Source organism: Achroia grisella, unplaced genomic scaffold (genome assembly GCF_030625045.1).
Source record: "Achroia grisella isolate CSIRO2021 unplaced genomic scaffold, CSIRO_AGI_Agris_v1 utg628, whole genome shotgun sequence".
Lineage (NCBI taxonomy): Eukaryota > Metazoa > Arthropoda > Insecta > Lepidoptera > Pyralidae > Achroia > Achroia grisella.
In genome coordinates this window covers 1151693-1174644 of record NW_026712968.1, presented here as the reverse complement: position 1 = coordinate 1174644, position 22952 = coordinate 1151693, and the positions used below count along the sequence as shown (strand labels likewise).

The 22952-nt window shown below is 39.0% G+C and overlaps 1 pseudogene; it reads right to left on the bottom strand.

Moving 5' to 3' along the window:
• Positions 1 to 644: 644 nt before the first annotated feature.
• Positions 645 to 22952, bottom strand: part of LOC131849027 (serine protease snake-like) — a 31330-nt pseudogene continuing 9022 nt past the window's right edge.

Genomic DNA, 22952 nt, shown 5'->3' with positions numbered 1-22952 from the left:
ATAATTAAGTATTAACATTTATTCTCCAGGCCACACAATGCCCTCGATCCAGTCTAAATAACTTGCTTAGGACAGCTATAGCCCAAGAGCCCACGACGGCCAGACTTACGTCATTTTAGTAAACGTGAAAGTTCTTGTATGTGTGTCCCCAACACAGGTAAGAACGATCCCCAAACATGAAACCTGGATCGTGGTTCCTTTGGCAGGTACCAGGTAACAAAGGTGTAAAAAAATCATATCAAATCCGTTATTTTAAGAAACTCCATATTTTCATATATTGTTCGTAGCATTATTATAACTTGCTCTGCTCGTTGCCAGACACTTAGTGTGGTTCCAACCCCCCGCCGGACCCCCCTAAACTATACTATTTTATAAATAAACTTACGTCATTTTAAAAAAGTAGAACTTTATATATATTATTGAGAGATTGAAGAAACTGAGTTTCCTAAATTGCCAGACAGATTTCTGATATGAAAATATGGAGTTTCATAAAATAACGAATTTGATATGAAATTTTTTACACCTTTGTTACCTGGTACCTGCCAAAGGAACCACGATCCAGGTTTCATATTTGGGGATCGTTCTTACCTGTGTTGGGGACACACATACAAGAACTTTCACGTTTACTAAAATGACGTATGTCTGGCCGTCGTGGGCTCTTGCTCTATAATATTGGTGTAAATAAAAAAAAATATATAAAAAAGTATTTAATTAATTAATAATAATTAAGTATTAACATTTATTCTCCAGGCCACACAATGCCCTCGATCCAGTCTAATTAGCTTGATATTCTGGTGTAGACGGCTGGCAGTCCGCTCTTAGCACACTGCTTACCAAACGACGTGATGCCAATAATATGAAAGATGCATTGGTTGTCTTTCGAAGCTATTTGTAAGGGAGATCCGGAATCACCCTGAAATGAGAAAAAAAAACATGTTGAGGTACTTCTTTCTGCTTCTTTGCCAAGGTTTGATTAGAAATGACGTGTAGGTTTTTAGTGGATGATAATGGAATGGTGCAACGCGCACGTGACACCTCTGGTGTCTCAGGCGTCCATAGGCTACGGTAACGTTACCACCAGATAGGCCGTATGGTTGCAAATTGAAATTGAAATTCAAAATTCAAATTCAAAAATCATTTATTCATGTAGGAAATTTTAGCCGCTTATGAACGTCAAATTTTTACATTATAATTTTATTTTTTCCCTACCGTCCAGTTCGGTATATAGATCCAATTGAGAAGAACTGGCAAGAAACTCAATTGCCACTATCGTAGTATAAAAAAATAATTTTAGATGTATCATATGTATAGATGTTTTTTCTAGAGACTACAGCATGGAGTTTTCAAGAAGGGTATAATAAGGTTTCTTAAGTCCTTTAGAAAAAAATATAAAAATAATATACTTGGACAATTCACACAGCGCCATCTAGTACAGTATTACCCAAGTTAAGCTAGCTAAAGCTTGTGTTATGGGTACTAGATTACCGATACAAATAATAATAATAATAATAATAATAATAATAATAATAATAATAATAATAAGCCTTTAAAATAAGCCTTTCAAAGTCCAACCCCGCGTCCGAGCTGACCATCTAGCTCACGTGAAAGGCGGTCACGCGTAAATATAAAACCTATGCGGCCAAAGGGGCCATGGCAATTATAAAGATGGCGAGTAAAAATAAAGAGAACGAAATAGGGTCGCTGCCCGGGGGCCGCCGGGGCACGTCTACAACTGGCGGTAGGCGTGACAGAATGCAAGCCAGCCGACCGGCCCCACCACCTGGCCGGTCCGACCCCTTGCCATCGACATCAGCTGGCTTGGCACCGGCAGGGCCGTCACAGGCCCAGCAATCGGCGCCCGCCACTGGTGGTACACGTCGCATGAGATGGTCGAGAGCCATGAACGAAGACCTCATGCGAGCGTTCTACAGGGCTACAGGGACAGAAACAGGCAGAACAGGATACAGGGCAGTAATGCACCGCGAGTTTCTGCGTCTTTTACCGGAGCTAATCGTCTCGGAACAGAACCTAGCCGATAGAGTTCGGTACATACAGCGCTCTGGTATGTTTAGCGCGACCGAACTCGAACGATTGCGAAGTGAAGTTGTTCCAGAAGCAGACCCCACGACCATGGAGCAACCCATCTCAGACGTGCTACCTAACGTAGAGATGGTTGCCGAAAGGCCTTCAGAAGCGGATGCGGACGGAACAACTTCCCAGGATATAGAGCATATGAGGAGCATACTAGAAGGGGCGATTCTAGAGATCCGAAGAACTCCCCTCGAAGAGAGACCGAAGCTGCCCCGGATACATCCAAATGTGGCGACGCGGGATGCCATTGAGGCCGCAAATGGACTGCTGCCTCAATACCTTGAGGGCAGCGGTGACCTGGGAGAGACGAGTTCAATCCTGTTTGGCGCTGCGTTGGCAGTATGCCGATATACCGGCGCAAAAATGCCCCGGGCTGGACGTAATATCCAAAGGGATAATGCGAAACCAGCCTGGAAAAGAAGGATTGAGCGACGGATCACCCAGGCCAGGGTCCTCATTGGCAGACTGCTCTGCTTCAGGGAGGGCAATACACGCCCGAGAATTATGCGCTCCGTAAAAAAGGCCTTTGCTGGGACAGGTGTACGTCTGTTCCAGCCGGACTTCGGACAAAAACTTACGGAGCGTATAGATGACCTGAAGCAAAAGGTCGCTGCATGGGGGAAGCGACTCCGACGGTACTCTGAGAGGGTCGAGAGGTATCAACAGAATCGTCTCTTTACGAGTGATCAACGGAAGTTTTATAGAAACTTGGAGCGCCCAAAACTACAGCCCACAGGACAAAGACCCGAGACAGCCAATTTCGTCGCCTTCTGGCGACAGCTGTGGTCTGAACCTGTGGAACATGAGGAGGGCGCATGGATGCACGGTGTTGAGGAAGCATGTGCTCGAATAACACCGATGAACGTCATTGCCATTACGCAGGAGGACGTGGTTGCTGCGATCCGTCGGGCTCCGAACTGGAAAAGTCCGGGAATCGACGGATTGCAACACTACTGGTTAAAGGCGTTCTCGGCCAGCCATGCAACCTTAGCCGTGCAATTCCAGAGTGCCCTCGAAAACAGGGCGCTCCCGAACTTCCTTACAACCGGGATCACTCATTTAGCTCCTAAGACGGACGATACCGCGGATCCATCTAAATATCGCCCCATAACTTGTCTTACGACAATATATAAGACGTTAACATCTGTTCTGAGCGCTAAGATCTCTCGTCATGTGTACGAAAATAAGATCCTATCTAGCGCTCAGAACGGATGCAGGGGCGGTAGCCGCGGATCGAAGGAGCTTCTCCTCATTGATGCTGTCGCTGGCCAAGTGGTTAAGCGGAACCGTCGGAATTTCTCCGCTGCTTGGATAGACTATAAAAAGGCGTTCGATTCCGTGCCCCACTCATGGCTTCGGAGGATACTCGAGCTGTACAAGATCGACGGTACGGTTCGGGTGTTCCTGGAGACATGCATGGGGCAATGGACGACGATCCTGTCTATTCAGGGCGAGCGATTAACGGATACCGCTGACCGGATTGAGATTAAGAGGGGAATATTCCAGGGTTTTATTCGATTGTTTGAGTCCACTTTGGTTTTGCCTGTCCCTGAATCCTCTCAGTACTTTACTGGAGAATTCGGGGACTGGATTTCAGTATCGGAGAGGAGGTACACGAGTGCCTCACCTTCTGTACATGGATGACTTGAAACTACTAGCTCCGAGTGTCGAACGCCTGACGGAGCTGTTAAATATTGTAAACGATTATAGCAGCTCTGTTAGGATGGCACTCGGAATAGACAAGTGCGCGGTTCTCCATGTGCAGAGGGGACGGGTCAATCAAACTGAAGGGATCGTTACAGATCCCTCCAACATCAAAACCCTCTCCGAGGCTGAAACATACCGGTATCTGGGCATGTCACAAAACATCGGTGTGAGGGAGACGGATATGAAACAGTCAGTCCGTGAGGAATTTTTTGCGCGCCTTACAAGAGTACTGAAAAGTTCCTTGTCGGGTGCCAATAAGATCCGAGCATATAACGGCTGGGTCATACCCGTACTCCTTTACACTTTTGGCGTGCTCAGATGGTCTCAAACCGAACTCGAAGCCCTGGATCGAAAAGTCCGCACAACTATGACCCTCCATAGAATGCATCACCCGAAATCGTCAGTCATGAGGCTGTACATCCCGCGGAAGGCTGGTGGTCGAGGCTTGTTAAGCGTTAAGACCATGCACAACCGCGAGATTGACAGTCTCAGGACATATTTTCTGAAGAAAAGAGACGAGGGTTTGCATAGAGAGGTCATAGAATGTGACAAAGGATTCACCCCTCTTTCTCTGGCTAAAGAGGACTGGCGAAAACCCGAAGTCCTGGGTACCTCTCAGCGGGAGGCCGTATGGAAAGAGAAGGAGTTGCACGGAAGGTTCTTCAAAGCCCTTCACGGGCCGTACGTCAACACGAAGACCTCCGTGCACTGGCTACAGTTCGGTGATCTCTTCGGAGAGACCGAGGGTTTTGTCTGTGCAATACAGGATCAGGTGGTTAAGACGAACAATTACCGAAAGCACATTCTGAAGGATGGCACTGAGGACATCTGTCGGGCATGTCGCCATCCCGGAGAGTCACTCAGACATGTGCTTTCGGGTTGTTCAGCTCTTGCCAACACTGAGTACTTGCACAGACACAACCAGGTAGCCAAAATACTCCATCAAGAACTAGCTCTGAAATACGGCCTCACGAATGAGAGGTTGCCGTACTATAAGTACGAGCCCCAGCCGGTCCTCGAAAGCGACAGCGTCAAGCTCTACTGGGACCGATCCATCATCACGGACAGGACCGTTCTTGCGAACAAACCTGATATCGTGGTGATGGATCGGGCACTTTCGAGTGTGTTTTTGGTGGACATCACCATACCGCATGACGAGAACCTCGTGAAAGCCGAAACTGAGAAAAAGAGAAAATATCTCGACCTGGCTCACGAGGTGACCGAAATGTGGGAGGTGATGTCCACCGAAATCATTCCAATCGTTATATCGGTGAACGGTCTTATCCCAACCAGTCTGGAACAACATCTCAGACGGTTGGGATTCCGGGGCGGTTCACTCCCGGGAAAGATGCAGAAAGCGGTGCTGTTAGATTCTGCCCGCATTGTACGCCGGTTTCTCTCCCTGGGGCCCTGAACTCCGGCCGACTGTGCTTCTGCCGGGGGTATGTTGCCATCTCCTCTCCTTAAGAGGGGAGATGAGAATTTTTGGAAAAAAGAAAAAAATAATAATAATAATCCCAGGACAATTCACACAGCGCCATCTAGTACAGTATTACCCAAGTTAAGCTAGCTAAAGCTTGTGTTATGGGTACTAGATTACCGATACAAATAATAATAATAATAATAATAATAATAATAATCCCAGGACAATTCACACAGCGCCATCTAGACCCAAGTTAAGCTAGCTGAAGCTTGTGTTATGGGTCCTAGACAACTGATACAAATACATAGATATTTTTTTTTCGTAAATACATACATATTATACATAGAAAATACCCAGACCGATACAAACAATCATACTCATGAATACAAATGTTTGTGCCGTGCGAGGAATCGAACCCGCGACCATCGGTCGTAAAGCGGTAGACTGGACCGCTAGACCACCGAGGTCGTCAAAAAATACATAACACATTTTGTTTTTGTAAATACCTATATAATATACTTAGTATATATACATTAATACACAAGAATATATACAACTAGCTGTTCCCGCGACTTCTTCCGCGTGGAATTTAACCTCTATTTTTCTAAAATAAAAGTAGCCTAAAGAACTAAAAATTATTTTGTTCGTCTTAATTCATTAGGTACGTTCCATTAGGTACTGATAGGTTTAAACTAATAAATTTACATTCTGCATCATCCCTTATTTTATCTCCATGGGGGTTGAATTTATCAAAATCCTATTTAAGCGAACGTCTTCATCATAGTAGCTCCAATCTTTAATTTTAGTTCAATCAGTCAAAAATCTAAGAAGATTTATACAAACTTTCATCCCCTATTTTTATTAGGGTAGGGGTAGGGTCCCCTATCCCCTTAGGGTTGGAATTTATCAAAATCCTTTCTTAGGGGATGCCTACGTCATAACATCTACATGCTGCCAAATTTCAGCCCGATCCGTCCAGTGGTTTGGGCTGTGCGTTGATAGATCACTATGTCAGTCAGTCACCTTTGAGTTATATATATTTAGATAGCATCATCAAGAAAGCAATTTTTTTTTTCGAGTGGCTCCACTGAAAATCAGCGCTGCAGTGACACACTGCGGCACCAGCTGAGTGGAGGCTCTTTCAGCTCATAGCGAATTTTTTTTTAGTTACACACTGTGGCACCAGCTGAATGGAGGCCCTTTCAGCTCATAGCGAAATTTTTTTTTTAATATTTTTACTATGATGCTGAATAAATTATTATTATTATTATTACATAGAAAACAGTCAGACCGATACAAACAGACCCATGAATACGAATGTTTGTAGCGTGCGAGGAATCGAACCCGCGACCATCGGACGTAAAGCGGTGAGCTAAGCCACTAGACCACCGAGACCGTCAATATGTGACGTAATTTTTTTTTAATTAATGAATTTTGGAAACTCTAAGATTAAACCGCATATTGAAGGGTTTTAATTCACTAAAATAATACTGCCATTAAAATATCGACTTTGACAATTAAAAGACAGAATCATCATCTCAGCCCGGATGTCCACTGCTGAACAAAACCTTCCCCAAAGATCTCCACGACGATCGGTCCTGCGCTGCTCGCATCCAACGCCTTCCAGCGATCTTGACCAGATCGTCATTCCACCTTGCTGGAGTCCTTCCTGCGCTGCGTCTTCCGGTCTACTGTAACCACTCGAGGACTTTACTGCCCCAACGACCATCTGTCCTACGAGCTATGTGCCCTGCCCATTGCCACTTCAGTTTTGTAATTTAAGAAAGAAATAAATTACAGAATCTTATTATTTAAATATGTCTACGAAACTCATTACAATTACCTGACACGTGTCCTTTCCTCCTCTGAGCTCACCAGCGCACATCTGCGACGGTGACAGTCCCTTCCAGTGACGGTATCTAGTGTTGAGCAGTTTAGCATCACAATCAGTATTGTCAAACAGACTCAGCGACACCTTCTGTAGATCTTTCGCTAGCTCTCTTGTATCTGAAATTAAATTTATTTATAACAAGCTATTCCCGCGACTTCTTCCGCGTGGAATTTAACTTTATTTTTCTAAAATAAAAGTAGCCTAAGTTACTCCTTATAAATCAGCTACCTGCCAAAAAAAGTTCTGTCAAAATCGGTCCAGCCATTTCAGAGATTAGCCGGAACAAACAGACCGACAGACAGAAATTATAAAAATTGTTATTTTGGTATATGTACCTTATATATATTCATATGCATGTAGTAAAAAACGGTTATTTCAATATTACAAACAGACACTCCAATTTTATTTATATGTATAGACTAGCTGACCCGTGAACTCCATTCCGCCTCAGAATTAAAGGAGTTTTGAAGTTTAGTTACGCAATACATTTCTGAATGCACCTTTTTTTTAGAGGCTTTGGGACGAGTGCAGATGGCATTCCAAACCAAAGGAAGGACTTATGCGGCGGCTGAATGCCAACTCCCGCCCGGTATGAAAAATAGATAGTATCCGATTCTCAGACCTACTGAATATGCATATAAAATTTCACAAAAATCGGTCGAGCCGTTTCAAAATAACTAACATTGTGACACGAGAATCTTATATATAAGTGTACTGTATTTAAATATTTAAATAAATAAAATGCTAAATTGCGCTTCACATTTAATTAGGCCGTTCCCGCCATTTTTACAAAAAGCCTCTGTCAACTGCACAGAGTACGTTATGAACAATATTAATTATGCCAAAGACTATATATACTACAATCCCTCCCCCAATTATTTTAAAAATTATACAAAATGTTTTTTTTTTTTACAACAAATTACATTTTAAAACTAATACTTATAATTAACTTTTTTGTTTCTCGTGGATCTTATTGGATTACGGCCTCTATTTATAATATTGGGCACTGCTTCTGTAACTAACATATCGTCAGCTCGAGTATCCTCCGCTATTTTCGTTATAGTTGTTGAATCTGATAGACCAGATATTCCTTCTCCTGGGTCTATATCTATGAGCGGTGATGTTATTGTTCCCATGATTCCTTCATTGGCTACTTTTGTAGAACTCTCTTCTGGTATGAATGATTCAACATGTGATGCTTGCGATGGATGTGTGATATGTGACTGTTTTGATGACTGTGGATTGCAGATATTTGGATCTGTTATTATCTCCTCCGGAACTACTGATTGATATACTGTCTCTGGAACTGTCTCCTCGTTTCCATTTCTGTTTGTTCCTTCTGTACTAGAGTATTCTCCATTTAAACTAACCTCGTCTGAACTTTGACGTGAAATTGGCCCTTTGTATGACAATAACTGATCCACATGTTTTCTTACATAACAATTTAAATCATGCACAAAAATAACATACATCCTAGAACCGATTTTTCGTTGTACAGTTCCCAATTTCCAAATATATTTCATACCATTTTTAAATACATGTTTCACCAATACCTTACTTCCTATCGAAAAATCTGTTCTGCGATGTCCCCCATACTGCTTACTCTGTGAGATCTGTTTAACAAAAACATTATTTTGAGCTGTGGATGCTAACGACACTACTGGAGTATTTTCAGGTAGAATAACACGTAATAAGTCAAACCGACAGCGCAGTGGCCGCCCTAATAATAATTTAGCAGGTGAAAATCCGGTGGTACAGTGTGTTGAATTGCGATAATTGAACAAAAAATTGTTTAATTTTTTTACAATATCTCTTACATGCGTATTTTCTTTTAATATATTCCGTACTGCCCTTTTTATTGTTTTTACGCTATTTTCAGCCTGACCATTAGACTCTGGGTGGTATGGTGATATTGTAATATGTTTTATACCATTCAAGTCACAAAAATCTTTGAACTGACTAGAACAAAAATTCATTGCATTGTCTGTCACTAACGTATGAACTAATCCGAACCTGCTAAACATCTCATCTAATTTATTTATAACTGACAAAGTGTCAGTTCCCGACATCAAAAAACACTCAATCCATTTTGAATGGGCATCGACAGCTATCAAAAATTGGTACTTATCAATTGAAAACATGTCCAAGTGAATACGTTTCCAAGGTTCTGTCGGAAATGACCACGGTGCGAGAGGCGAACGGGGAGGTGAACTACGAAAAGAGTTGCATAAGCTGCACGAACCTATTTTCTCTTCAATGTGTCTGTCAATATTAGGCCACCAAAATCTAGCCCTCGCCTCAGTTTTCGTTCGAACTACACCGAAATGTGAACTATGCAATTCATTTAATATGCGCTCTCTAAACTTATGCGGTATTACTACTTTGTGACCTCGTAAAATACACTTATTTTCAAACGATAATTCAAAACGACACATAAAGTATGGTTTAACATCCATGTCCGACATCTTAGGAGGCCAACCCGTATTAATATAATAAGCTACTTTCTTTAAAATTTCATCTAATCCCGTTTCCTTTTTTATATCCTCTACTGTTATTGGTTTTAAAATAGAATCGTCAATAAAGTTTATATAAGTCGTACGATCAATATCAAAATCATCTTCACTGTCGAGCAAACCTACGGAACTTACACTACGCGATAAAAAATCTGCTACATTATTATCGCCCTTGATGTATTCAATTTTAAAATTATATGCTGATAAAAATAAAGCATAACGCTGCAGTCTATTAGCTGCCATCTCTGGTATTCCTTTTTTATTACCAAAGATTGATAATAAAGGCTTGTGGTCTGTACGCAAAATAAAAGGTACAGATCTTCCATATAAATAATGATGGAATTTTTTAATTGCAAATACAATGGAAGTAGCTTCTTTTTGTATTTGTGCATAATTACGTTCCGTTTTAGACAAGGACCGAGACGCGTAGGCCACCACACGCTCGGTGCCGTCGGGTTGTCTCTGCGCCAGCACTGCTCCTAGACCTAGCGGCCCGGCGTCCGCTGTCACTATGGTCTCGTACTCTGGACTGAAATGAGCTAATACCCGATCCGATGACAATTCTAATTTTATTTTATTAAAAGCAGAATTCTGGTCCTCTCCCCAATTCCATTTTGTGTCTTTTTTTAATAATGCATGTAAGGAACTCAACACACTAGACGTATTAGGAACAAAACATCTATAATAGTTCACCATCCCTAAAAATGATTTGAGCTCTGTAACATTCTTCGGACAACTACAATTTAAAATAGCCTTGACCTTACTTTCAGCTTTATGTAAACCATTACGATCTATACGAAAACCTAAGTATTCTACGCTATCCTTAAATAGTTCACATTTTTCTCGTTTTAACCGTAGACCTGCTTCCTGTAATCTTCCTAAAACCTGTTCCAACCTTTCGAGATGTTGTTCCTTAGTACATCCTGTGACTAAAATATCATCTAAAAATATACATGTACCCTCTATATCTGCCAGTAACTGTTCCATTGTCCGCTGGAAGATAAAAGGTGCGTTAGACAAACCAAACACTAACCTATTATATACAAATAAACCTTTGTGGGTGTTAATACATGTTAAATATTTAGAATCATCTAATTCTAGCTGATTATAGGCCCTACACAAATCTAATTTAGAAAATTGCAACCCTCCATGTAGTTTTGCAAATAAATCTTCAATGCGTGGCAATGGATAGTTTTCCATCAGTAATGCTTTGTTCAGCGTTACCGAAAAATCACCACAAATCCTTATACCGCCATCTGACCGTAACACAGGAACGATGGGTGTGGCAAATTCGGAATGTTCTACTTTTTCTAAAATACCTAAATTCGACAATCGTTGCAACTCGTTTTCTACTTTTTGTTTTAATGCCAAAGGTACCGGACGAGCCTTAAAAAACTTTAAATGTACGTCGGGTTTTATTTTAATATTAATCTTATATTTATTAAATGTACCTAATTCATTTTTAAATAGCGTTTCGTACTTTTGCATCAAAAATATATCAACATCTTTTTCTAAATAGTTACAATTGTGTAATTGACTACACAACTTTAAATTAAATATGCTTATAAAATCCCGACCTAACAATGTTGGTTGATTTCCGTCAGTAGCAATAATAAATAATTTAATCAACTTAGTACACCTCTCAAAAGTGATCGGCAGAGATACGTATCCCAACGGCGATATTTTACTTCCATTATAGCAATTCAACACCACATTACACGACTTAAGGTTATATTTACTTTTAAAACACAACTCGTATATGTGAGCCGGCAGGACTGACACCGCGCTGCCGCTATCTATCTCGCATAGAACGTCGCTATGGCCTATAGACACCACCTGGCGCATCGGTTTTCCGTCCACACACTCTATACTAAATAAATCAAAATTACCTTCAACCATGTCGTCGTGATCATCCACAGCCAAGTATTTACAATTTTTAACCTTAGATTTACACATTCGTTGTAAATGACCTTTGTTATTACACTTTCGACATATGAACTCAGCATAACGACACTTTTCTTTTGTATGGTTTTTATACCCACACACTTCACAAACCACATTTTGATTAACACTATGACGAGCAGTTAAATGTAACCGGCGAAGCTCCGCCGCCGCCGCCGCTTCGGTGCGGGCGGTGCGCAGCGCGTAAACCGGCTCCTCCTGGAGCTGAGGCCGCCGCGAGCCAGCCGCGCCGCCCGCGCTCTCTTCTGTCTGCGACGCTTGCAATGCGATCCGGGCACACCGTACATTCTGCGCTATTTCTAACGCCCTATTAAACGTTAGCGTATCAATGGATTCTGCAAATAATTTCTCTTTCTCTCTTGCGTTTTCCAATCCCAGTACAAAACGATCTCTCAAAGCGGTCTCCAGCTCTGTTTTAAATCCACAATACTGCGCTAAATGTCGCACTCGTGCCGCCCATTCAGCCAAATCTTCTCCTAACCGTTGTTCTGCCTTATAAAATTGATAACGTTCTGCAAATGTACTCTTTCTTGAAGAAAAATGAGTATCTAATTTCTCCAAGAGATATTTATATTCTTCACTTTCTAATGGCGTAGGAAAAATGATATCCCGCGCTACGCGGTATGTGTCTTCCACCAAAGCCGTTAATAATAATGCTCGCCGTTTTATTCCACTTTTATCATTCTCTTCATTAATATCATTTGCGGTGCAGTACTGAATAAATCGACTTTTGAATATGCTCCATTCCTGAGAGCGGTGGTCAAATGTGAGGCTACCGCCGAACATTATGTTTCCGTAACCAGCCATTACATACATTAACAATACAATTTTATTAATGCAGACTTAATTACACACGTGAATTATTACTCGTCGCCAATTTGTACTGTATTTAAATATTTAAATAAATAAAATGCTAAATTGCGCTTCACATTTAATTAGGCCGTTCCCGCCATTTTTACAAACAGGCTCTGTCAACTGCACAGAGTACGTTATCAACAATATTAATTATACCAAAGACTATATATACTACAATAAGATTTTAGGGTTATAACCTCCTTTGCTAACATTTGCTATTTCTAAAATTTATTAATTTTTTTGTATATACAAGTATAATAATGATAGTAGCATAACAATATATAAAATTAAATAGTGTTATATACATGCCGATTACAAGTTGTACGTAACTTAGGTCTAGATGGCGCTGTGTGAATTGTCCTAATATTTTTTTTATAAACTTTTGTGTTTAAAATGCTTTATTTATATTATTAAACGTCGAGAGAGGTAAATACCTTTGTTTGCCATAAAATTATTCGTGTTAAGACCCAGTTAATAATATAAACTTACAAGGATTATTTAAAAGAGCAACACACAAGTTTCTTGCTCGTTCTTCTTGTGATGAGACAGCTTTCCGAATGTGCGGTAGATTACAAAAAATATATGACTATTCAAAAGTGCTTAAATTAGGTTTTTTTGAATAAAGGATTTTCTATTCTGTTCTATTCTATAAATTATTGTCCTAAGATATAATTATTAGTTAAATTATTTTAAATTACTCACCAGGGTTAACAACTCCCCACCCGGTGGCTATAGCTTTAGTTTGACCCCCGAATCCGCTCTGTCGCCACAAGCAGGCGGGCCGTATGGCTGACTCGAACTCCACGGCCGAGTTTAGCTCCAGCAACGCGATATCGTTGTATCTCGCTGGCGGACGGTAGTCGGGGTGTTTGTGGATTCTCTTTATAGAAACCTGATGTAATATAAACAATCGATATAATTATACATACTAATTATACATACTAATCTGTTATTCTGATGTATAAGCTATATTACTGTAAAGTTTCATCAAAATCTGTTTAGTAGTTTTTGCGTGAAAGAGTAACATTATACTATTATTGTTATCTTATTTTCACAGCTATTGGTTTTTTACACTTTGTGGCGTATACCATACATATGGGCAGAAACTTGTAAACTTACTGGCTACTCGCCCCGGCTTCGCTCGGGTGTACATATCTATTAAAAAAAATCATAGTGATGGACAGACAGCGACAGCGACTTTTTTTTATCAATTTAATTAACACAATATAAACTTACAGCTAATTGCCAACACGTTTATATTTTAAAACTATTTTTACTACTTAAAATTATACGATGATAAATATATTCTTATTTTATTTATTATGGAAGCCAAGGTTTCTGTATATACGTCAGCATCTTGGACCTTACCTAAAAATAAATTTAATAATTGCAATGCTCTCATAGTGAGAATTGCTAGCGTGGCTTGTGTACCGACGCGGTTGCAAACAGTCTGACACGACGACGGGTGACAATTCTCACGTAATTCGGTGGGATTGTAGTAGCTCGTATGGGATGAAGAGAAACCACTAATTTAGTAGTATCCGTGGATTCATTTATTTGTTTTTTTTTTTTTTCGGACTACTCAAATGCTGTTGCCCGTAGCTGGCCTTTACAGCTTCACCGGACGTTATGGGGCGAGTGCAGATGGCACTCCAAACCCGCGGAAGGACTTTTTGTGATGAGACAGCTTTCCGAACGAGTGGTAGATAAAAAACAAATTGTTATGACTATTCAAAAGTGCTTAAATTAAGTTTAATTTGATTTGAATAAATGATTTTCTATTCTTTCTATTCTATGGAGCGGCTGAAGGCCAACTCCTTCCTGACGGATACGACTTTAGTCTGAGGCCACCACTAGGGGTTCGAACCTCGGCTCAGGCCGTCGTAATTTCGATCCCCGTTTGAATTGGACGGGGGATCGATCGGAGGTCCTATCCGTTCTACAACTGTGGAATTATCTATTTGTTTGCGCAGCAGCAAACAGTAATGGACAGCGAGTACTAGTTTCCTCATAAGTAGTAATGAATCTATATCATCTTGTGATGATACAGCTTTTCTACGACCATTCAAAAGTACTTAAATTTAAGTTTATTTGAATAATGCATTTTCTTAATTTTTTAAGGTTAAGAAAAAGTTATGATGAGTTTGTTCCTCTTTGTAATACGTACATCCACTGGGTTGGCTCCATCACTGACACTAGGGTCTATGTTCTGGTCTCCAAGCCTAACGATGACAGGCTCAGGGTCCTTCGCTCCAGGGTCTCGGGTGCAGTGGCCGGCTGTCAGCACGAACCGAGGACTGATGAGGCTTCCACCACAGTTGAAGTTATAGCCGCCGTCGAAGTTTGTGAAACCTATTGCTGCCTAAACATTTAAATTAATGAAGACATTTTGATTTTGTCATTTCATTGCACTGGTAAATAATACGAATATATAAAATTCCATGTCGTTTAGTGTTCAATATTCTCTTATATAAATATATTATTATACTAGCGTGGGAATTAACTTTATTTTTCTAAAATAAAAGTAGCATAATTTACTCCTTATACATCAGCTACCTGCCAAGAAAAGTCCCGTCAAAATCGGTCCAGCCATTTCCGAGATTATCCGGAACAAACAGACCGACAGTCAGACAGACAAAAATTGTAAAAAATGTTATTTTGGTGTATGTACCGTATTTATATTGATATGCATGTAGTAAAAAACGGTTATATTACAAACAGACAGTCCAATTTTATTTATATGTATATCTATAGATAACTTACCATATGCGGAAACTCTCCTTGATCAGCGCTCTGACCACCAACAATGAGTTCCACTCCTGAATACTCACACTTTGGTGAAGATATAGACATCGTCTCTGGATTCGGCAGTAACGGTATAAAATCGACCTTCTCTGTCACACCTCGGCTGTACTGCTCACACTCTAGAAACATGAGTTTTTTTTATACCACGAAGGTAACGAAGCTACGTTAAATTAAGATAACAAGACTGGAATTTAATATTCGGGAATAGGTATTATTATTAATATAAAAGTCTTATACATATTTAAAGTGATTCGGGGTCAAATCACCAATTCTCTGCTTCTCAATACATTTATGAAAATATCATGTATGCCAGAAGGAATATAGACAGTTTTAAAAGAGTTAGTGATTGCACTAATAAAAGCTTACGTAACAATAACAAACTGATTTTACCTAAATGTCGTTTGGCTAAAGTTAGTAATTCGTTTTATGGCAATTGCGTAAGGTTTTACAATAAAATACCAGAGTCTGTTATAAATCTGCCAGAAAAAAGATTTAAATGTCAAATAAAACAGTTCCTTTGCAAAAAAGCTTACTATAAAATTGAAGAATTCGTTAACGATAATAATGCTTTTATAGAAAAACTTTAAATCCATAGCACTGACAATATTATCTGATTACATTAATAATGAGTGCGTAGCGACTTCTATGTTGATTATCGCATGCCTCTTACTTGTTATACTGTAATTATTTATATAAAAAAAAATCTATTAAAAAGAGCAACACACAAGTTTCTTGCTCATTCTTCTTGTGATGAATCTGCATTCCGAATGAGTGGTAGAATCAAAATATGACTATTCAAAAGTGCTTGTAATGAGTTTATTTGAATAAAGATTATTTCTATTTCTATTTCTATTTCTTGGTTTGATAAGTTTTAGGGTACCAGATAATTACCTGGGGCGGCGACGAAGGCCCCAGTTAGTAGCGGTACCTCGCGGCAGAACTAATTTATTAAACAAGGCGCCCACTACACTCGCACTGGCCACTCTCAATAAAATAGCAGAAACAACTGACTTGTTTGTGTGTAGTCTGTGTGAATTCACAAAAACAACATTGTATGTTATATGTCACCTGAACGAACATGTATAATATAGAATTAGATACACTATTGTATTGGGCTTAGGCCTGTAATAATAGTTATGTAAGTAAATAAATAAATATACATATATAAAAATAAATCGGTTACCGTAGCCTATACTAAGCGGTAGCTACCGTATTATCAGACAGTTACTCCTAAAAGTATTAAAATTCAAAATAAAATATTAGGTTGTTCGGAAAGTAATTTAGTTTTTTCCTAACTTAGGATTTAATTGTATTTTTTGCACTCAACTTCACACTTAAGCCGTATAATTTTTATATGCTTTGAGAGCTCATATAGCAAGGCTTGTGTGTGAAAAATTACAATTAATTCTACGCAGTAGTTTTTGGTTGGTGTCCTTTTAAATATGGAGAGGAATATGCAGTATTTTCGACATATCCTACTGTTTTACTACAGACAGGGCAAAAATGCTGTTCAAGTCAGAAAGAAATTGGCCGATATGTGTGGAGAAGGTGTGTTGTGTGGAAGGTGTGTCGTAATGTAATGACATAATTTTATATTAAATTGAATATGATTTAATTTGAATATTTGCATACCTCTAAGGGGTGCTGCATGTCATGTAGGTACTTTTATTAGTTACTAAGATCCGAAACTACCATGTAGCAAGCAAATAAATAAATTATGTATATATATATTATTATTTATTTATTTTTTCTCAGCTTTTGCTGGTTTTCTCCACACTTACGGGCCGAAACCAAGTAAGTGCAGAGTGTGTGTATGTGTGTGTGCGCGTGTATGTATGTGTGAGTGTGTGTGTACTTATTGTGTGCCTGGTGTGACTGGTGTTATATCATTTTCATCGATTTCTAGAAATTTTCGGACTGTACGACAAGTATTTAAGATGGCAGCTTTTTGAAAGGTGATGTAAAGTGTTTTTTGTACATCTAATTGTTTCAGGCTATGATGTAAGTGTTTGGGTATGATACCTGTAGATGAGAGGACTATGGGTATTATATAAACTTTTTCCTGTTTCCAAATTCTTGTTACTTCTTCCTTTAGCTCTGCATATTTGTTTATTTTTTCAGCAATTGTCTTCTGGAGATTGTGGGTATTAGGAACTGCAATATCTATGAGGTAGGTTTTTTTATTTACTTTATCTTGTAGTATTATGTCTGGTCTGTTGTAATGAATAGTCTTATCAGTAAGTATAGCACGATCGTAATATAGTTTATGAGATGTATTTTCTAACAGGGTTTCTGGTGTATATTTGTAGTACGGGGTTTTTGTATCTTGTATTAATTTGTATTTATGTGCTAAATTTTGATGAATCATAATAATAATAATTATTATTATTATTATTATTATTATTATTAGTAACAGTACGCTAGTGCCAAAACTGGTTCGCTAAATTTCGATCCGGCAATTTTGATGTCGAAGATGCACCACCCTCGGGAAGGCCGGCTAAAGCTGATAAAGGCACTGGTTGATGTGAACCGGCGAATAACAACACTTATAACATCCCAGGCCTTTCAAGTAGTCATAAATTATTCAATTTGATAAATGTAACCTCAATCCGATCTCACGTGTAATGTTATTTTTAATTGTTTAATCAACTGTCAAAAAAATTAGTTTCAAGCTTTGAAATACGAAGTAGTTAAGTAAGCTAGTAAGACGATGTTTCCATACAAGCTAAAAAGGGTTGTGAGGGGAGTTCATCTCCCTTTAAATCCAAACAACCCTTTACAACAAACAGACCGACAGAGTTACTTTCGCATTTATTAGTAAGGAAGTAAGGATTATACATGGTGTTAGCGATTTTATTACTCACTTCGTTCGCTCACTCTCCTTGTGTCTGTACCGGCGCCCCAAATTGGTGGACCGCTGAAAAAGATATATCATTAGAAGATTGAACTTACGCATTCCATTAACTTTTTTTTCGGACTACTCTAATGCTGTTGGTCGCAGCCTTTACAGCTTCACCGAACTATAGGGGGCGAGTATAGATGGCACTCCAAACCAAAGGAAGGACTTATGGAGCGGCTGAAGGCCAACTCCCGCCTGACGGATACGACTTTAGTCTGAGGGCACCACTAGGTTCAAACCTCGGCTCAGGCCGTCGTAACATCGATCCCCGTTGAATTGGACGGGGGATCGATCGGAGGGGCGACCGGGGGCGCCGGTGTGGAGCGCCCGGGCGCGAACAGGCGCCCGGTTGAATGCGCGATATGAGGTGTATGAGGTCGTCGTCTTCGCCGGCGAGGACGGTGTCGTGTGTGTGTTCCATTAGCATGCAGTCTTTCATTCAATGCCTTTGTGAATACAGTTCATTCATTCATAATTTAACCGCTCCTATTGTCAGTGGAGCTTGATGGAAAATCGTTTTTCCATCTAGCTCTTTAGTTGTTGATACGACACGACTCCAACGTCCAACGTTCCTTAACCTGCTTGATATAGCTGAGTCTTGGTTTTCCCCTTCTTCTCCATCCATCTATTTTTCCTTCGATAATATTATCAAGTGCCCCAACATTTCCCCGCTTATTCTCAACAATATTTATGATATGTTGTGCGGACTAGTCTATTCCGGTTATGAACATCATCATCTGCTTCTTCCTTATCCCATTTATTTGTGGTCGGCATAATATGGTTTTCGCTTCCATTCATCCCTGTTCGCAGTCATCGCGTTATTTACTCCCAGTCTTACCATATCATCTTTCACACAGTCCATCCATCTCTTTGTCGGCCTTCCTCTGCCCTTATAACCATCCACATTCATATGTAACACCTTTCTAAAAATATTATCCTCATTCCTACGCATTACATGTCCATACCATGATAGACGATTACTCTTCAACCTCTCTGACACCGGCGCCACTTTCATACTTCCTCTAATGTATTCATTCTTTATCTTATCCATTCTTGTCACACCACACACTCCGGTTATGAACAATGATTAGACTATTTGCTTTTGCAGTAGCATATACTGCTGGTTACTCTAATCTCTCAAATTGGAATTTAAAAATGAATCTGTATTATTGTAAACATGTACAACATTTGTTTAAAAAGAATACGAGCCGAGTTTCTTGTCAGTTCTTCTCATCTCGCAATCACTCCGAACTAGCGGTAGATTTGACATATCATAAGAGTCTGTAATAGACCTACATGAAAAAAAATATTTTGAATTTGAATTTGATCTGTTTTTTTCTTTAATCCTTTGCAGTACTTCTTCATTTGTTATTTTATCTTTCCAACTTCAAAGTCTAGTTACATAGGTAAAATTAACTTACTCGCTGTTTGGCGGTGTTGCCGCTTGCAAGATATTGGAGTTATCTTTACAACATATGACTGGACTCCCGAAGGCGCTGTACTTGCAAAATGTGGGGCTTATACCGTTCTTCCTGGAAACAAAACACATCTTGAATTATTTACGAGAAAACAATCCTGATAAACTTCATCTACAATCACTTAAAATCCGTTGCGTTGTTTAAAAGATCTAAGCGGCCGGCCCGGGGAAGAGATTTCATTTTATACTATGTAAATATACATTATTCATATTATTAACCGGGTCTTAACACGACAAATTTTATGGCAAATAAAGGTATTTACCTCTCTCGACCTCTCTCGACGTTTCTAGTCTTAAGATCCGGTTAACAATATAAATAATGTATATTAAACACGAAAGTTTAATAATCTTATATATAAAATTCTCGTGTCATAGTTTTCGTTCCCATACTCCTCCGAAACGGCTTGACCGATTCTCATGAAATTTTGTGAGCGTATTGAGTAGGTCTGAGAATCGGCCAACATCTATTTTTCATCCCCCTAAATGTTAGGGGTAGTCCACCCCTAAATTTTTTTTTATATTTTAAGGCAAAACAACGTTTGCCGGGACAGCTAGTAAATATATAAATATATTTGATTAATTAATTTGTCTAGAAAATTACTCTTATTTCAGCTATGTTCTTATTTAACTTGATTGGGGGCGTTTAAGATTTACGTAAGCACTATGGGGGGTGCGGGGGGGAGGGGTCTTTGATGTGCCTATTTTGGATGACATGGGGGTAGGGGAGTCTAGATGATGATTACGTCATCGATAGTATTTACTTTTTTACACAAATGGCAACCCTCACATTGTCTTTGGTAAAAAAACAATACATTAATTGAAAAATGTTTACGTAAGCATGGGGGAAAGGGGTAAGAGCTTTATTTACTTTTACTGACAAGGGGGATGGGGGGGGGGGGGCTTATTTTGGATGAGGGTAAGGTAGTGTAGATGATCATTACGTCATCGTTAGTTATTTACTTTTTTAAGCAAATGGCAACCCTCATTTTGTCTTTGCTAAAAAACAATACATTAATTGAAAAATGTTTACGTGCTTACAGGGGGAGGTGTAAGATAGCTTTGCTTACTTTTGCTGACAAGGGGGATGGGGGGTAAATGACTGTAATAAATCTGCTTACGTAATACTTGAACGGCCCCATTGTCCAGTAATTCTCGTTTCAATCTATATATATTTAAAACTAAATTGTGACATGGAACATTGAACAACTCACTGAAAGTCTTCTTTGGCTGATCTGCATCTGTCTGTGGGAGTGCATATTCCTTGAGTGTTGGTGTATCTGTCTACGCAGGAGTCGCCCTCTGTTGGTCAAATATAAATTAATTATTTACCAGAGGTACAGTTCGTACCAGGGTTAGCCGATATATATCAATTGATTTTTATCTTGGCAAATATCAATTGATTTTTTTCTATCTTCTGAACTAAAAATTTTGGACATTAATGGTTACACTAAATTCCTTTAACATTTTTAAGTAGGGGAAATTTTTATGAAGGTAAAAAAGTAGGGGATGAAAGTTTATCTGGAAATTTGAAAGCTATACCGATTTTACTTTAACTTTTCCGGATTGGATTGTTGAATATTGTTACTTTATTTATTCAAGGCCACTAGAAGACGTGTAACGATGATAGTACCTACGTACTAAGTAAGTAGTATATAGGGATTGATTATTATAATAAAAAAACAGTACACACTAAAATGTCGGCGTAGACAAACGACCACACGGACGTAGCTAGTGTAGCTATACGTCAGAATAACATATAGACCAAAATGCGGGTAAAACCGCGAGCGCAGGTAATCTATACATATAAATAAAATTGGAGTGTCTGTTTGTAATATGGAACTAACCGTTTTTTATATAGATACGGTACATATACCAAAATTATATTTTTTACAATTTTTGTCTGCCTGTCTGTCGGTCTGTTTGTTCCGGCTAATCTCTGAAATGGCTGGACCGATTATGACGGGACTTTTTTTGGCAGATAGCTGATGTAATAAGGAATAACTTAGGCTACTTTTATTTTAGAAATATTCTTTTATTTTAGAGAAATAAAGTTAAATTCCACGCGGACGAAGTCGCGGGAACACCTAGTCATTAATATAAATAAATTGATGAAGCAATAATTTATGATGCACACAATACTACTCAACCACAATATCAATTATATTATAATTATTGACAGGTTTTTCCTCGTTTTAACATTTTACGCAGTTTTGAGTTTTTGTTTAATATATATAAATATTTAATTATGCAGTCTCATCTATAAATACACCTGACTAAATTAGAATTTGTTACTTTATTTTTAATAAAAACAAAACTTTGGAAACTTACACTCTATCCTGAGGAGATAAAAACCATCGCTCCTAAGAATATCCTTCAATTCTTGTCCCTGACGCGTCTAGATGGCGAACTAGCGAGGTTAGATTATATTAAATATATTTTTAAATTATTTATATATTATTATATATATTTATATATATATTTATATTTGGTCATACAGTTATAAACAATATAATGAGATGTAATTAGGAAATAGTGGGTAACCCTTATCATTGAAGGGTAAGAAAAATAGATAATGCTGATTCTCAAACCTACCCGATATGCAGACAAAATTTCATAAAAATAGGTAAAGCAGTTTCGGAGGAATTTGGTAACAAACAAAGAGTTAGGTGATGGCCTCTGTGGTCTAGGAGTTTAGCACACCACTTTACGTCAGATGGTCGCGGGTTCGATTCCTCGCACGGTACAAACACTTGTACTCATGACTATGATTGTTTGTATCGGCCTGGGTGTTTTCTATATATATAATGTATATATTTACAAAAAAAATAAGTATTTATATCAGTTGTCTAGTACCCATAACACAAGCTCTGCTTACCGTGGGACTAGATGGCGCTGTGTTAATTGTCCAGGGTTATTTATTTATTTATATCAGTTGTCTAGTACCCATAACACAAGCTCTGCTTACCGTGGGACTAGATGGCGCTGTGTTAATTGTCCAGGGTTATTTATTTATTTATATCAGTTGTCTAGTACCCATAACACAAGCTCTGCTTACCGTGGAACTAGATGGCGCTGTGTTAATTGTCCAGGGTTATTTATTTATTTATATCAGTTGTCTAGTACCCATAACACAAGCTCTGCTTACCGTGGGACTAGATGGCGCTGTGTTAATTGTCCAGGGTTATTTATTTATTTATATCAGTTGTCTAGTACCCATAACACAAGCTCTGCTTACCGTGGGACTAGATGACGCTGTGTTAATTGTACAGGAAAAAAAGCAGCACATCTCTAGAATGATATATTAGATTTTTTTAGTTTAGAATCTAATT